Raw genomic sequence first — 14,757 nt, 5'->3', positions numbered from 1 at the left:
GAAGTGTGAGTAGAATGATACGAAAGAACCCTCTTGCAGCCAGCTTTGGGCTTCTCAATTTGGAACTCAGTTTTGGAACTCAAATGTGTGGCCAGAGGCAGAGAGGACCCTTGCATCCCTGCAGTGGGAGCAGAGATGTGTAATGAGGACAGAACCTCTGGTGAGCTGAACTGTTCATTCCTGTTTCTGTCCAGGCACAAGGAGGCATTGGACAGCGATTGCTTCTGGGTATGTCTAGTGCCAACCAGATTAATCATCTGTATCCCAAATAACCAAGCTCTTCTTGGCACAGCAGCTTCTGCACGCTGCCAGAGCTGTGGGCAAAAAAAAAAAAAAGGCCCACGCTACTCCTGCCTCTCCCCATCCTGGTCTGCTATCCTCACTCTACACTTGGGGCGAGCCTAAATAAATTATATGTGTTATTATGTATTTTATATCAAACTAAACATTTTTTTTGTCCTTAGTTTATGCCTTTGGTAGTTACTACCATAATAACTAAACAAACACAGGAAGAAACAATGTCTGCAGCAGCAGCAGTTTGGTTACCTGCTTCCTCATACACACACACACACACACACACACACACACACACGCACACACACACACACACACTCTCCAGGGCTAGAATTTCTTGTCAAGAAAAGCTCATGGTATACTCGAGGTTGCAGGTCCTGCTTTGCTGTGCAGTAATTCAGTTTTCACTCAGCTTCATTTCAGGAGACTCCACTGTCCATTCAGCAGCTGACACATGCAGAATTTTCTGGGTGTGGCTGCCTTTACTCCAGACTTGAATTAGAATAAATGACAGCAAAATGTGTCTAATGGGGGTTAATAAGTCCACAACAGCGTGCAGCCCAAGGCAAGAAATCTGGAAGCACTGCAAGAATCATCCTAGAATCTTAAAATCACAGAATGATTTGGGTTGGAAGGGACTTAAAGGCTCATCCAGTTCCACCCCCTGCCATGGGCAGGGACACCTTCCACCAGACCAGGTTGCTCAGGGCCCCATCCAACCTGGCCTGGAACACTGCCAGGGATGGGGCATGTGAACACAGTGGGAAGTATTGTTGAGGTGTAACACCTTTAGATGGTTCTAAAAATAAAAGTAACTTCTGTTTAATACCAGGATTGCTTGCTCCTGCAGAGACAGCTAAATAGATCCTGACATAGAGTACCAGGGAAGGAAATGTACGTGTTTATTTTGGAGTGTTTGGATCATTGGATAGAAAACCTATAGGAAAATGGAAACATGCAGCAGTAATTTGTTTCTAAAGGGAAGGGGGAGAAAAGTCAAGGAAATTCCCTCACAGCCTGCTTGGAGCCAGGTTTTCAGCTGGTGTAAAGCTGAGGCTAGGTTAAAATTATTGGAAGCAGCTCACAGCCCATACCAATAGAAAGCAATAGGGCAGTGGTGACTTGAGGCCCTGAAGAGGTGGCACTACCAGAATCCTGCATCAGGGTCTGCCCAGGATTCTGTGCTAGGATCAGCTCCAGCTCTGATCCAGAGTGGAGCTGTGCAGTCAGGCAGGGGTCCCTGTCCCTTGTTACGTGCAAATAAACCTGTCCCGTGTTACGTGCCAGCGTCTTCCTCCTCCCACCAATCTGTCAAGGCCCTCCCTGACCACATTAAAACACCACATGAGCTTTGCAGCAATGATTCTTATTCTCTTGTCTTTAGGTCCCAGCTCTCACCAGCTCTGCAGACTGAGAGCATGTTCTTTGTGACCTCCTCAATACGTTTGCGTTATCAGCTATTACATCTTTTATCACACATCATTGAATTTGATGCATCAGGGCTTCTACACAGCTTGCCCCTGCTCTCTAGGAATTCCACAAATAAATCACTGCCATGCACTGCAAACTGTCAAAGAGTTGCTGACATGCTCTGCAGCAGAAAACTGGATAACCTTTGGCACCAGAACGCTATTTTTAAGTGCTTTAATAAAGAGCTCCTTTGTATTTGGAAATGCACAGCTATGGTGAGAGGAGTTAATGGTTTGCACATGATGCATCACACCCATGATAAAATTCTTCATCGAAAAGTTAAAATCCCAAGCAGTAACCACACACACAAAATCATTAAGGATACTCTGTGGCTTGAAGCTCTTGCCTCTGTATGAGCTTTTTGAGCAGCCGTTGTGAAACTGAGCCCAGATTTGTAAAAGCCAAGCTTAATGATCCAGATGCTTTTCCACACCATGGGGTCAGAGCCTTGGGCAAAGGTTCCCCCCCATTCACAGTCAGGGGTGGGGGAGGGAAAGGGGTGCTGGATGTGTCCAAACAGCTGCCTCTTGGTTTTGTGAGTGGTCCAAAGAAAAAGGACACCAAAGCATCTGTTCCCTGGGACAAGGCCGTGGTGTTCTGCAAAGGGGAATTGGCTGTGTGCTGTTTCTAACCACCCTTGTGGTGATCAGCAAGTGTCTGTATGTTCTTAAAATAGACACATTACCCTAAGGAAACACCCAAGTCAGCACCTCTGTATCCTGCTGTGAGAGAGGAAACCTGACCTACAAGGCACCAAAATTTGCTGTCTCTTGGCTAAGGGGCAGAAATATTCGAGCTAAGGCCTGACTGCTGCTTGCTTTTCTTGGAGAGTTTGCTTCCTTCAGCTCTCACGGAAGTCAGTTTTACTCTGGGGTGACTGCAGATGGAATTGCTCAATAATTACACAATTGGCAGTGAGAAAAGAACCAAGCCTCAAGGAACTGCTTCCTAAGTAAAGCAAGGATATGATCGAGTAATTGATCAGTTTATAGATTCCTCATTTATTCTCACTAATTGCTGTTTAATATGGAAATATTTCCAAAATTTTGTCCCAGGAAATTGCTGCTCTTTTATCTGATGCTGAAGTCTGACTATATGAATAATTTAAAACCAGACAAGACAAGCCACCAGAGAGTGTGTTAAGCAAAGTGAGGATAGAATTGCAGCTGATCAGAAGAACAGAGAAGATGGTCTTCCATCTTCCTCAGTGCCTGCAGAGGAAAGTTCTGTACCACAGTTTGCTAAACTGATGTGCTTCAAAGAGAGAAGACTGAGAGGGGATCTCATCAGTGCATATAAATATCTCAAAGGATGCCAAGGGGATGGTGCCAGGCTCATTTCAGTGGTGCCCAGGGACAGGATGAGGAGCAATGGACATAAACTAAACACAAGAAGTTCCACCTCAAAATGAGGATGGACTTCTGCACACGGAGGGTGGCAGAGCCCTGGAACAACTGCCCAGGGAGGGCCTGGAGTCTCCCTCTCTGGAGACATTCCAAACCCACCTGGACATGCTCCTGTGTCACCTGCTGCAGGTGCCTGGGCAGGAGGTTGGACTGGGTGATCTCCAGAGGTCCCTTCCAACCCCAACTATTCTGTGATTCTGTGACAAGGAATGTCACCTACACACTTTTGAGGAATGTCTCTGAAATTCCCATCAAACAGCACTGCTGGTAAAGCTCAGAAATCTGTTTGGGAAGATGACAGAGGACTGCAAGATGTCATTGTACAAATGGTATAGTTCACCAAAAATAAGACCCTGAAGACTTACCCCTGTCCTCACCCTACAATTATGGGGAGGGAGTGACCATGGAACACAGCTTTTAGGACATCATGGAATATATTTGACCTCTGAGCAGTTCTTAGAGCACCTTGTCATACGTAATTAGTGAGGATGCTGGTGTTTATTTAGGGCTTGTGGTTGTGAAAAATAGAACAAAGCCATTTGGGGGCTGGGGGGTGGGGATGGGCAATAATCAAGGCACTAAAGTAATTTCTCTGCTTTCTATGCTTTTTTCTCTCAGATTTTCTATCACAAAATCAAATCAAACCTCACCCTATCCAGTTAGCTCACTTAACTCAGTCTTTTTTGACAGCACATGCTGTGCAAGACTTTTTCCCTACATTCCCTTCTGCCTACTGTCCTTCCATTTGATTCTTGCTCTATCATAAAGCTGGAAGATCTTACCATTGCAAACTGGTTTTGAGAGCCCCTTGTCAGACTGACAAAAGGCAGCAGGGAATGAGCTTACCTTGCTATTTTCCTCAATAGTTCACTTTGAGATGAAAATTCCTCCTTGGCACATACAGTCCTAAATGAAAGAGCAATTTCAGACTTGCTTGCCTTTTGATTTTCTTCTTTAGTCTGCACGTGTCTCACAGATATTTCTACAGCCTGCGCAACTTATGGGCCAGTTTCATCTTACCTCACTCTTCCATTTTTATCAAAGCTTTCCTTTTAACAAAGAGATGATCTGTAGAAAAACTTCAAATCAAAGTTCCCTTGAGCTTTGTGAGAGGAATCACCCTGAAATTTCTTTTTTTTTTTTCCCATGATGTTCAAGACAGTGTTCTGGATTTTTTTTTTTTAATTTAAAAGAAAACTTGGTTGGGGCTAAAATTCACACTTCTTTTTGAAAACATAAACTCATATTAGCACCTGAACTTTGCAGCTTGTGCTCAACCATTCCTTTAAGCATTCATTAATAAAATACTTAGTGAAGGCAGAGAAATAGACTTGTCTGAAATCACAGGCAGAAGTGGGGGTTGTGTGTGGCCAAACAGCACAATAGAGAGCATTACAGATATCAACTCAACTGACTCTCTTTAAGCCTGCTCTGCAGTTCCTTTGTTTCAAGGCAAAACTAGATAAAGGCTGGCTAGGTGAGTAATAAACCTATATCACAGACATTAATATACAGCAATCAGGTAGTAAATCTTGTTCAAAAGGCCTATTGTGCAAGACACTGCAAAGACAGAGTTCCTGCCTGGCTGCTCCATAGAGGCAAAAGGGAGAATGAATCAATTAAATAGATTATTAACATGAAGCATAGTAAAATCAGTGCTGGTCTTTCCATGGACTTCCCTTGATTGCAGATGCCATATGCACATGTGTGTACATGTCTGTCCTGCCTGTGTTTCTAGATGCACACATTTAACTGGGATGCAGGTCTTGCATTGGCACTTCATAGGTGCAGCAGTGCACGAGGTCATGGCCTCAGAGAATGCTTTGTGGGGAGGGACCTTAGAGATCATCCTGTCCCAACATCCTGCCATGGGCAGGGACAATTTCCACTAACCCAGGGTGCCCCAAATTTGTCCATCCTGGACTTGGACACCTCCAGTGATCCAGGGACAGTCACAACTTCTCTGGGCAACCTGTGCCAGGGCCTCACCACCCTCACAGGGAACAATTTATTCCATATACCAAATCTAAACCTTCTCTCTGTCAGTGTAAATCCATTTCCCCTTGTTCTGTCACTCCAGGCCTTTGTCAAGAGTCTCTCTCCATCTTTCCTGTGGGCTCCCTTCAGGCACTGGAAGGCCACAATGAGGTCACCCCAAAGCCTTCTCTTCTCCAGGCTGAACAATCCCAGTTCCCTCAGCCTTTCCTCCCAGCAGAGCTGCTCCATCCCTCTGATCCCCTTGGTGTCCCTGCTCTGGCCTGGCTCCAGCAGCTCCCTGTGCTTCCTGGGCTGGGCCCAGGGCTGGATGCAGCCCTGCAGGGGGGGCTCAGCAGAGAGGGGCAGAGGGGCAGAATCCCCCCTGCCCTGCTGCCCTGGGGCTCTGGGTGCAGCCCAGCACAGGGGGGCTCTGGGTTGGGGCAGGGTCAGCTCTCACTCACAGCAGCCCCAAGTCCTTCTGCCAGGGCTGCTCTGGATATGTTCATCCCCAGCCTGGATTGATCCCAGGCCTCACTTGGTCTTGTTGAACCTCATGAAATGTCCATGGGCCACTGCTCGAGCTTGTCCAGGTCCCTCTGGATGCCATCCCATCCTTCAGGTGTGGTAACAAACCACTCAGTTTGGTGTCATCTGCAATTTGTGAGGGTGCACTTCATCCCTGACTGTACTGAAAAATGAACCCACATTTCTCCTGGCAATGAAATCAATGCCTGCTGTGTTTAATTGCTGCCACTCTCCTGGAATGGGTTGGTGTCCTAACAGTTGTACTGTGACCAAAACAGGGAGTAAGGGAGGATCTATCTTGAGCAGAAAAAGAGGATTACATTTCAGAAAAAAGGTATTTTTATGGAGAAGAACAATGTGTATTTTCATCCAAACAAGCTGTTCTATGAGGAGGAGAAGGACTTTCTCTATTTGAATTTTCTGGGGTTTAGTGTAAGCTGAGGTACTCAAATCCTACACTGAAGGCATGAGCTACAAAGGTTAAACCTAGCAAAGCACAGTCTTAGCAGTGTGGGGGCAGGGTAAGAATGCATCTTTTCTCTTGCAGTATTTCAAGTTCTCACAAATTTTTGAAATATTTTGTGCGGCATTTAGTGAAGCCACATCAAGACTCCCTCCTCAGCCCTTAAGAGATGCTATTGTCTTTTTCAAACACTCTTTTTCAAAGCCTACTCCTTCACTGCTAAACTCATGATAAAAACCAGTGTGAAAGGCACAGAGAATTTTCAATACATGAAACATTCCATTTGTGTGGCAAACAAGTAGCTCAGGAACTCGAGGAAAGAAGCCAGAGTCACAAAGTCTCATGAACAGGGGACAAGTTTTAAATGATGTCTGAGGAAGGTGGGTGCATTCCCTCAAAAAGATTGACTGAGCCCAGTGTGAAGTGCTCCTGTCCATGAGAACTTCCAGACACAGGGTTTTTAGCTTGGATTTAGCTTTTATTTGTGAATGCTTACTCCCTAATTGCCCTTTGGTCCCTTATGGAGGAGGCTGGCTCCTACAGAAAGATCGCTGTACCTTTTACCCAAATCCTGCTTCCCAGCCTGTTCCTAGCTTTCCCTAGCCTAGGAGGAGTAATCTCAGCCTCAAAACCCTACCCAAACTTCATCAAATAAATGCACTCTGCCTACCTAGCTCTCCTACTTAGTTTCAGTAGGAAAAAAATCATGCTGCAGATTCTATATCGCTGTGTTTTATAAAGTTTTTACAATGTAAACGTACCAAGCCTTTGCCAAAATGTGCCCTACTTCTGACACAGCCACAAAAGCGAGGGGGGAAAATTGCTCAGTTTGTGGCACACACTGATGGCTCTGAAATGTCTTTGTGTGAAGGAATTTCTATAAATTATGTATAAACCTATTTTTGTTCATTTAAAGGCATTTCTTCTGGTGGCTTATTGTCTCAAGCTAATGTAAGCAGTTATGCCACCATCGTGCATTTACAAATCGGGCTATAAATAAATAGCAATTAAACTGTTTATACTTTCATTTTCAAATTTCACATCCTACTGGCACTGAGAATGTATAACCTGAAGGTTGAACTGTACAGGAATACTGTAAAGGAAGGATGCACATGGCTAAGCCTTGGCTTTATAACATCTTGCTTGCAGATATTTGCTTTTGCATCTAATGGGAAGCGAGGGAAGATCCGTGTTTCAGTTTATCTGAACCGCCAAAGTTTACAGGAAAGGAAAAGAGTGGGTGGGGAAAGAGGAAAAGGGAGGGGAGGCTGGGGAAAAAAAAAATCAGCTGTTGTCTATCTATATTCTAAGCACAGAATCCTCTGATCTACTGATATGTCATTCATACCAGCAATTTGATACCTTGAAAATATTTTGCACGGGGCTGATGATGTTGCAGAGAGTTTTCCTCCACCTCCTTTAACAAACAGGGCCATGGGATGATTTTCCTCTCTTAGCCTGAGTCATTTCCTCTTCCGTTGCCTGGAGCTCTTTCAGCTCCAACTGACAGCAGCCATCTCTCCATCAGGGGAGCCCTCCAAGTGCCCCTGCCTGGCTGCAGCTCGCAGGAATTCCGCATTGCTCTTTGGGGAAGCTGTTGTGACACTTGCTAGGGTGTCAGTGGAGTTATTGTGCTTGAGCTGCCCATCAGGACACTTTTATTCTGCCTTTTTTTTTTTTTTTTGTTTGTTTGTTTGTGGTTTGAATTGTTCCAGTTCCAAATGAGCCTATGCTAAAGCCACATGGACATATCTACATGGAAAAGTAGCTTGCAATAGCTTGTAAGAGCTTGTATTCTACCAATGTAGGGATGGTTATTCCCACCTTAATTACCCTCTGGAATTGCCTACTGAAACCTTGAGTAGTTTTACATAAAAAATTGTTTCTATTACCTCTTTTATGCTACCAACTGCAAGCAACTCTACCCAGTTATGTAAAATGAGAACTTCCCTGATTTCCCTTTTTCACAAGCATTCTGAAATGCCTTCAGTGAGTGATATTTTATAGATTTTACTGGAATACCACAGATAAAACACAGCTCTTTTTAAGAAAAGATCATGTTGATGAGATGTTGCTATAGAAATACTTAAAATATGAACAGCTTTAAACTTCAGCCGTTGTGTGGAGAAAATGAAAAGACAAAAACTTACAGGATTTTTGGCACTTCAGGCTAAGCCTGGAAGCAGTGGGGTGGCAGGAGCAGGTAGCAGGCAAGGAGACCCAACGTGTGAGGCAACAGCATTTCATCAGGCAGAGCTGGAGGAGCCAAGACAGGGGCAGTGCATGGTCCCTGAGAGCCTGGAGCTGCTAGGGCACAGTCAGAGGAAGGGCTTTGGGCTCAGGAAGGAGTGGAGTGTGCTGCAGGGAAAAGGGCTTTGGAGGAGAGACAATCTCTGCAGAAGGGAGCAGAAGGGAAGTGGGGAGCTGGAGGGGCAGAGCAGGGACAAACCTTGTGTCAGGAAACCAAAACAGAAGTACTGGAGGCTGGGAGGGGCAGGAGGGCTCTGAGATGAGGTGGGTGGGAGCTGGGATGTCTGGGGCTCTCAGAGAGTTGGATTTACCATGGATGCACTCCTTCCCAGGCATTCCCAGTTACACTTGGGGTCCAACAGGGGGGACCCTATCAATTACCTTCACCTTCCTCATCCTCGCACTTGCTGTGAGGAAGGCAGGAGCTCAAAGCTCTGTGCTTGCAGCTGGTGGAGCCTCTTTGCACTCAGAGGGTTTTGGCAGCAGAGCTGACAACCCTGGCTACTGCAGCCCCTGGGGAGCCTTGAGGGGTTCAGGGCCTCCCCCAGAGCTGTGTGAGCCACAAACCTGCTTGTGAACGACTTTTGAATTCAGAACTGAATGTGAGTTAGGCTGGGACACTCTGAGGAGAGCTTTTTGTGCTGGGAAACCACTGCAATCCAAGGGGATTCAGGCTGTGAGACCCTCAGGACACCCACTTCAACAAGAATGTCAAAAGATGCTGATGTTCCCATCCACAGACCAAAAGAGTGAATTCTCTGTCCAATTTTCTGTCCAAAAGACTAGAATTGTATTTTCAGAAACTATAGGGACTCCTGAGCAACAAGTTAAATGCTGCTGCTGCTGTGACTGCTCAGGAGTCCACTTACTCATCACTGTATTTGGCAACATCTTAAATTACTTCTCATCATTTCATTTAGAGCATGGAAAACCTTTAGAGAAAGAACTGAGTGATAAGGTCCTTCAAGTTGGTTTTATGTTGAGAGCTTTATCTTTTAAGAACCTAAGTTATGACATATTTTAAAAAGCATTTGTCCATATATCAGGCCTTTACAAGAGTTGGGAGGGAAAAGGAAGAACAACAGACATTTCATCCTGAAACATAAAGGAATAATGTGGATCTTGGCTTAGTTCAAGTTAATTTCAACTTAGATGATAAATCTATTTTTCATAGATTTGTGACTTGGCTATAAAAGCATATTTGAATCCTTTAATATTGGCAGTCAAAACTTTCAGCTCAGGAGAATATTTTTAGCAATATTTTATTTTTAAAAAAGAAAACCATAAAAAGTTGTTTTTAAGTCTAGAAAGTTAAAGGGAGAGTTTTAAAAAGCATGGGTTGGGTCACATTTTGACACCCATGTTTGTTTTATTTTCCCGTAAAGAAAAGAAACAAAAAACCCATCCAACATGCTTCCAGCCTGACAGATAATAAAAGACATTTCAGATTGATCCTTTTAAAAGCTGCCCACAGGCTTTTTTCATAACCAAGAGTAAACAGTTCATCTCAACTAATAACCCATAAAAAAGCTGAAATCAAGGGACTACTGTGAATTTTAATGGCTGGGTTTAATGAGCAGATCTTCAGCTTGTGCTGATCATTGTAACTCCAGGAATGGCAACAGCACCACATCACCCAGCACCCGCTGAAGATGTGCATGGTAAATATGCACTGCACTCCCTCCCTCAAAACACGTGACTAATTCAGCAATACTGAGGCAGTAATTAAGGTAATTAATGCACTGGAAGGAATGAAGGCCCAATGAGAGCAGACCAGTCAGCTCAGCTTGCCATGTAGAAAAAGCATCAGGACAATTTTGGCCACGTGTTCTGGGGCAAACACCTCACCACAGAATCTTTAGTTTCACAGTTTCCTTCAGCCTCAAAATTACAGAGGGGCTGAGTCAATCCTGCCAGGATTTGAGTTAGTGGTTCCAGGCTGAGCCACTGGCACAGCTAAGCTGGGGGGCAGAGAAGGTGTGGAGCACACAGAGCAAACAGGAAGGTTCATTTCTGGCCTTTCACTCACACCCTCTGGTGTGTTTTTTGCTGCACAGTCTCCCTTTTGTGATTTAGGCTCCCTTTAACATTGTGGGCCAAATGCAGCTCTGACTGCCAGGGTTCACCTCTTTGTGCTGGCCCTGTATGGCAAAGGGTTGTCCTAAAAGAGCAGCTGCTGTGTTGTTGACACTAAGAGAAATCCAGATTTGGTATAAAGATGATTCATCCACCTGCTCCCAGCTCAGACCAGGAAACTCTTGAGGACACTGTCTGGGCCAAACCTAAGGCACCCCCTGCAATGGAACAACCCCTGTGAGACCATTTTAGAGAAGTTATGGCTTTAAATACTCTGGAGCAAAATTGATCCCAGACCTGCAAAGTTTAGAGGGATCAGAAAGATCACTTTGACAGAATTTACTCTCACCAGAGGTTCTGTATTCCGTTCAGCCCATTTGGGCCTGAAGATCTAGTTCTTCTAAGTTGACCAAATCAACATTTAAAAGCAATTCTCAGCCCAAAGGAGGTCTTTGAGTTTATCTTCAGATGTTTTCCATCCAGCAGTGACTCCTGTAGTCCCAATGACTACCTCAGTCTCTGTCCCTCCAGTCCTGCTCCTTCCACCCTCATCCTCCCTTGCTCTCTCTTCCCTGCCTCCTTCCTCCAGGGGCTGGGTCCCCCCCTCTGGGCTGCACACACCCTCCTGATGGTTTCTGCACATCTTCCAAGCACACATCCTTCCTGCAGCCCTGTGTCACCGGCGCACCTCCCCTGCCGAACAACCGGCCTTTTCTTCCACCGCCTACCTCGGCCCCAGCACCTCGCCACAGCCCAAAATAGAATAGAGCCAGGAGGGGGTGGCTGGGCAAGGCTTGGGCTGTGCTGGGCTCCCTTTCACGCCCCACAAAGCCGTGGGGCAGCTGGGATATTTGCAGCCTGTTTGCAATTAGCAAGGTAGCTGTGCTGGAGGAGGTGGATGTGTGCTTTCACTTAAAGGTAGGGCTCTGCTAACATCATTTAGGGGGAGAATCTCACCATTCAGCTATTTCAGCCAGGCTTTGAGCTGCTGCTGGAGCTCTTTGAGCTCCAGCCTAGGTATTATATAGTCCCCCTCGCTGCAGAATTGGAGCACCTCCCAAGTATTTGGAAACAGAAGTCACAGTAACAATCTCCCATTCTTACTTGGCAGGGAGAGGGAGAAATACTTGGCGTAACTTATGCATTTGTTTGCATATTCGTGGGTGGGATCAAGTTATTTGTTGATGTGTACATGGGAAGAATTAAATTTCTCTCAGTAAGTTGAAAATATTTTAGCATAAGGAAAGATGACTTCAGAGGCAGTTTTCCACGTCCACACAGTGCAGCTCAATGAGCTGCCTTGTGTCCCCTTGTGTTCCCTAGGTTTTGCCCAGAGGGCAAAGGTGTGGTCAAGGCAAAGATCTGGAGCTCATCGTTCCTGTTAATTAGCTAATGGGGTCTCCCCAACATGAAGAACTTTCTGTCCCTTCCTTTCTGCTTCCAGGCAAAGCCACAGCACTGCTTTGGAAACACTTCTGTGCTCTGGAAAGCCTTTTGAAAGGGCCGAGCTGCCCACCCACGTGGCACAAACACCAATTGTTTGTTTGGAGAAGTCTCTCTCTAACAGAACATTCTTCACCCCATGCCCTCTGTCACCCAGACAGGGCTGACTGCCCTGGGATGCAGCTCCTATCAGGAGCTCGCTGCCTGGATCCCAGATATGAGTGCACACGATGTGTACTCATCAGCTCACACATCTGTACTCTGAGGGAGGACACACCTCAGAATGAGGTCAGCACGCTGCTGAGAAATACAGCATAAACCTTCATGGGTTACCAACCCAGCAGGGATCAAGCCCAGAAGGTGACTGAGCCTGGAGAACCAATGGGAAATGATGAAATTGCTCACAGATCAATACTGGGAGGGGAGGGAAAGGGTGGAAATGGAAGAATTCAATCCCCTTGGAAGAATTCAATCCCCTTGCCTGTCTTAAATATAAACTGGAGGTAAATATGGTGGGCATAAATAAATGTGAGGAGAAATAGGCAAGCTGGAATATCTTCCCAGACTGAGATTTTTTTTACTCTGAAAGAGCACAGTCTGAAGATATAGGGCCTACTCTAGCACTGAATGTCTGGATGTATTTATCAGGAAATTTCTCAGCTGGAAAAGGATAAAGAGCAAGGGGCTTTTTCTATCTGGATGTGTCCTTGAAGAGAGTAGATAACCTTAGATTTCTTTCCTTTCTGTCCCTTGTCTAGGAAAAAAATGAAATGCATTGTTTCTTATTGTTCTCTTGTTACTAACTAATTTCTCAACAAAGATTTGAAATTTAACATATACTCCCATGATACTGGCATAGTTTTACTTCTTGAAGCTTCAGATTTTCTGGTGAACTGTCTCTGAAATAATGCAAAACTTTGGCAAAAGGAGGTCTATAAGTAATGCCCATTCTGAACTTAAGAGGCTTGAAAAAGCCAAACCTGCTCCTTCTCCCTGTGAGTTAACTTGGGTGCTGTGGAGCCATCCCCCAACCTTTGGAAAAGCGGGAGGTATTACCCCACAGGAGCGTTCCTTGGAACACAGTGCCCTACAGACAGGTGATGCAACAGCTGAGCTGCTCCTGGGATGTTGGATGTTAATTTGCCTCTGTTGCAACCTGTCCCACTCGGCCTGTCTGGCTCCTTGTCCCTGTTGCTGCAGCTCCACTCACCTCCCCAAAACCTGAACCTGAGGCTTCCTGGTGGACATCTGCTTTTCCCACACCTGACCTAAAACAGCTTAAGCCTCCCATGTTGCCTGCTTTGCCACCAGTCTCTTTTGGCCACACAACCAGCCGGGTGAGCTGAGGGTGCTTTTGTCTGTCCCAGGTCGTGGCTGACCGACCAGGGATGACCCAGCAGCCTCTGTATGGTCACGTGCAACCAGCAGCACTCTGAGCTCATTTGGGCTTTTCCTCACACCATCTGTGGCTCTCTGAAGAGCTTTCTACAGTTTTCAGAGTATGGTTTATTGACCCCACACATACTCCAGCATGGTACACCATGGTTTGGCTACCTGGTCTTACAGGTAATCATTTCTCCAGGCACCTCCAGAGATCAACTAATCCTACCCTCTGCTCAAGGCAGGATCAGGCTGCTCAGGACCATGCCCAGCTAGATTTTGAATATCCCCAAGGTCTTTCACCCTTACAGTAAATGGTAGATTCTTCCATATTTGTCCTTGTCACGTCCCTGGGAAAAGCCTGGCTCCATCTTTATATCCTCTTGCCAGTTCTCTATACACATGGATAAAATCCACCAGCCTCTCAGCCTCTCCTTGTGGGACAGATACACCAATCCCTTAATCACCTTACTGGCCCTTTGCTGGATTCCCTCTGTATTTCCATGGTTCCCTAATGCTAGGGGACCCCAGGACTGGATGCAGCACTCCAGATGTGTCTCAGCAGTGCTGAACAGAGAGGAAAGATCACCCCTTTGAACCTGCTGGTAAAGCTCTCCTAATGCATCTGGGGAGGCTCTTGCCTTCCTTGCCCTGGCAGAACGCTTCTTTCTGACACTATTTTCTGCTAGCAAAGGTGTACACCCAAAATACACAGGAAAAATGAAACTACTATAATTTTCCCTTCCTGTTACTGAAGCACTAAGGTTGTCACTGGACTTATCAGGAATAGACTGTGATTCATGCTCCCTGGCAAACACGCACGGATCCTACGCAGTCCTGCCGCAATCAGAAAATCCCTGCCATGGCTCTGGGCTGCTGGCACTGCTCTGACTGTCATGATTAACAGCAGCCACCAGAAAACACTTGTACCAGGGCTCCTGAATGATGAGATGTAAACAGCCCCGTGTGGATCACTGGAGTTATCCTGCATAGCTTCCTGCTATCCTGCAGAAAGGTTGGGAGCTGCTGGGCACAGTGACAGCATTCCAGACCCTCATTTTGACGCTTCTACTCCTTCAGGGAGTGTGTATCTCAATGGGAGATCCTTAGCTTGCAATTGCCTTAAGCATAAGCCAGGGTGAGGTAAAAGCAAATAAGAGCAAAATAAGCTCAAAATATAAGCAATCCAAAATCCATAACATCTTGTATAGATTTATGAAGGCAGAGGTGACAAAGAGGACAGAATAAAACCATTTATCATGTGATGAAATCCCTAAATCCCCCTCCTCTCCTCCTTCCCCCTTAAGCTGATAAGATGTAGATCCACTCTTAACCCACATGGTCAGACTGGATCCCTGTGCACACTCCTGCCTTCAGGCAACATTTACAGCTGGTAGAACCACACCAGCTCTGTAGGTTCACCTTTGTGTGGAATTTGTGAGGGAATTGCTCACATTCACATCTCAGCTTCTC

The sequence above is a fragment of the Molothrus ater genome, chromosome 5, assembly GCF_012460135.2.
Source record: "Molothrus ater isolate BHLD 08-10-18 breed brown headed cowbird chromosome 5, BPBGC_Mater_1.1, whole genome shotgun sequence".
Taxonomy (NCBI): Eukaryota; Metazoa; Chordata; class Aves; order Passeriformes; family Icteridae; genus Molothrus; species Molothrus ater.
This window is presented reverse-complemented; position numbering follows the sequence as displayed.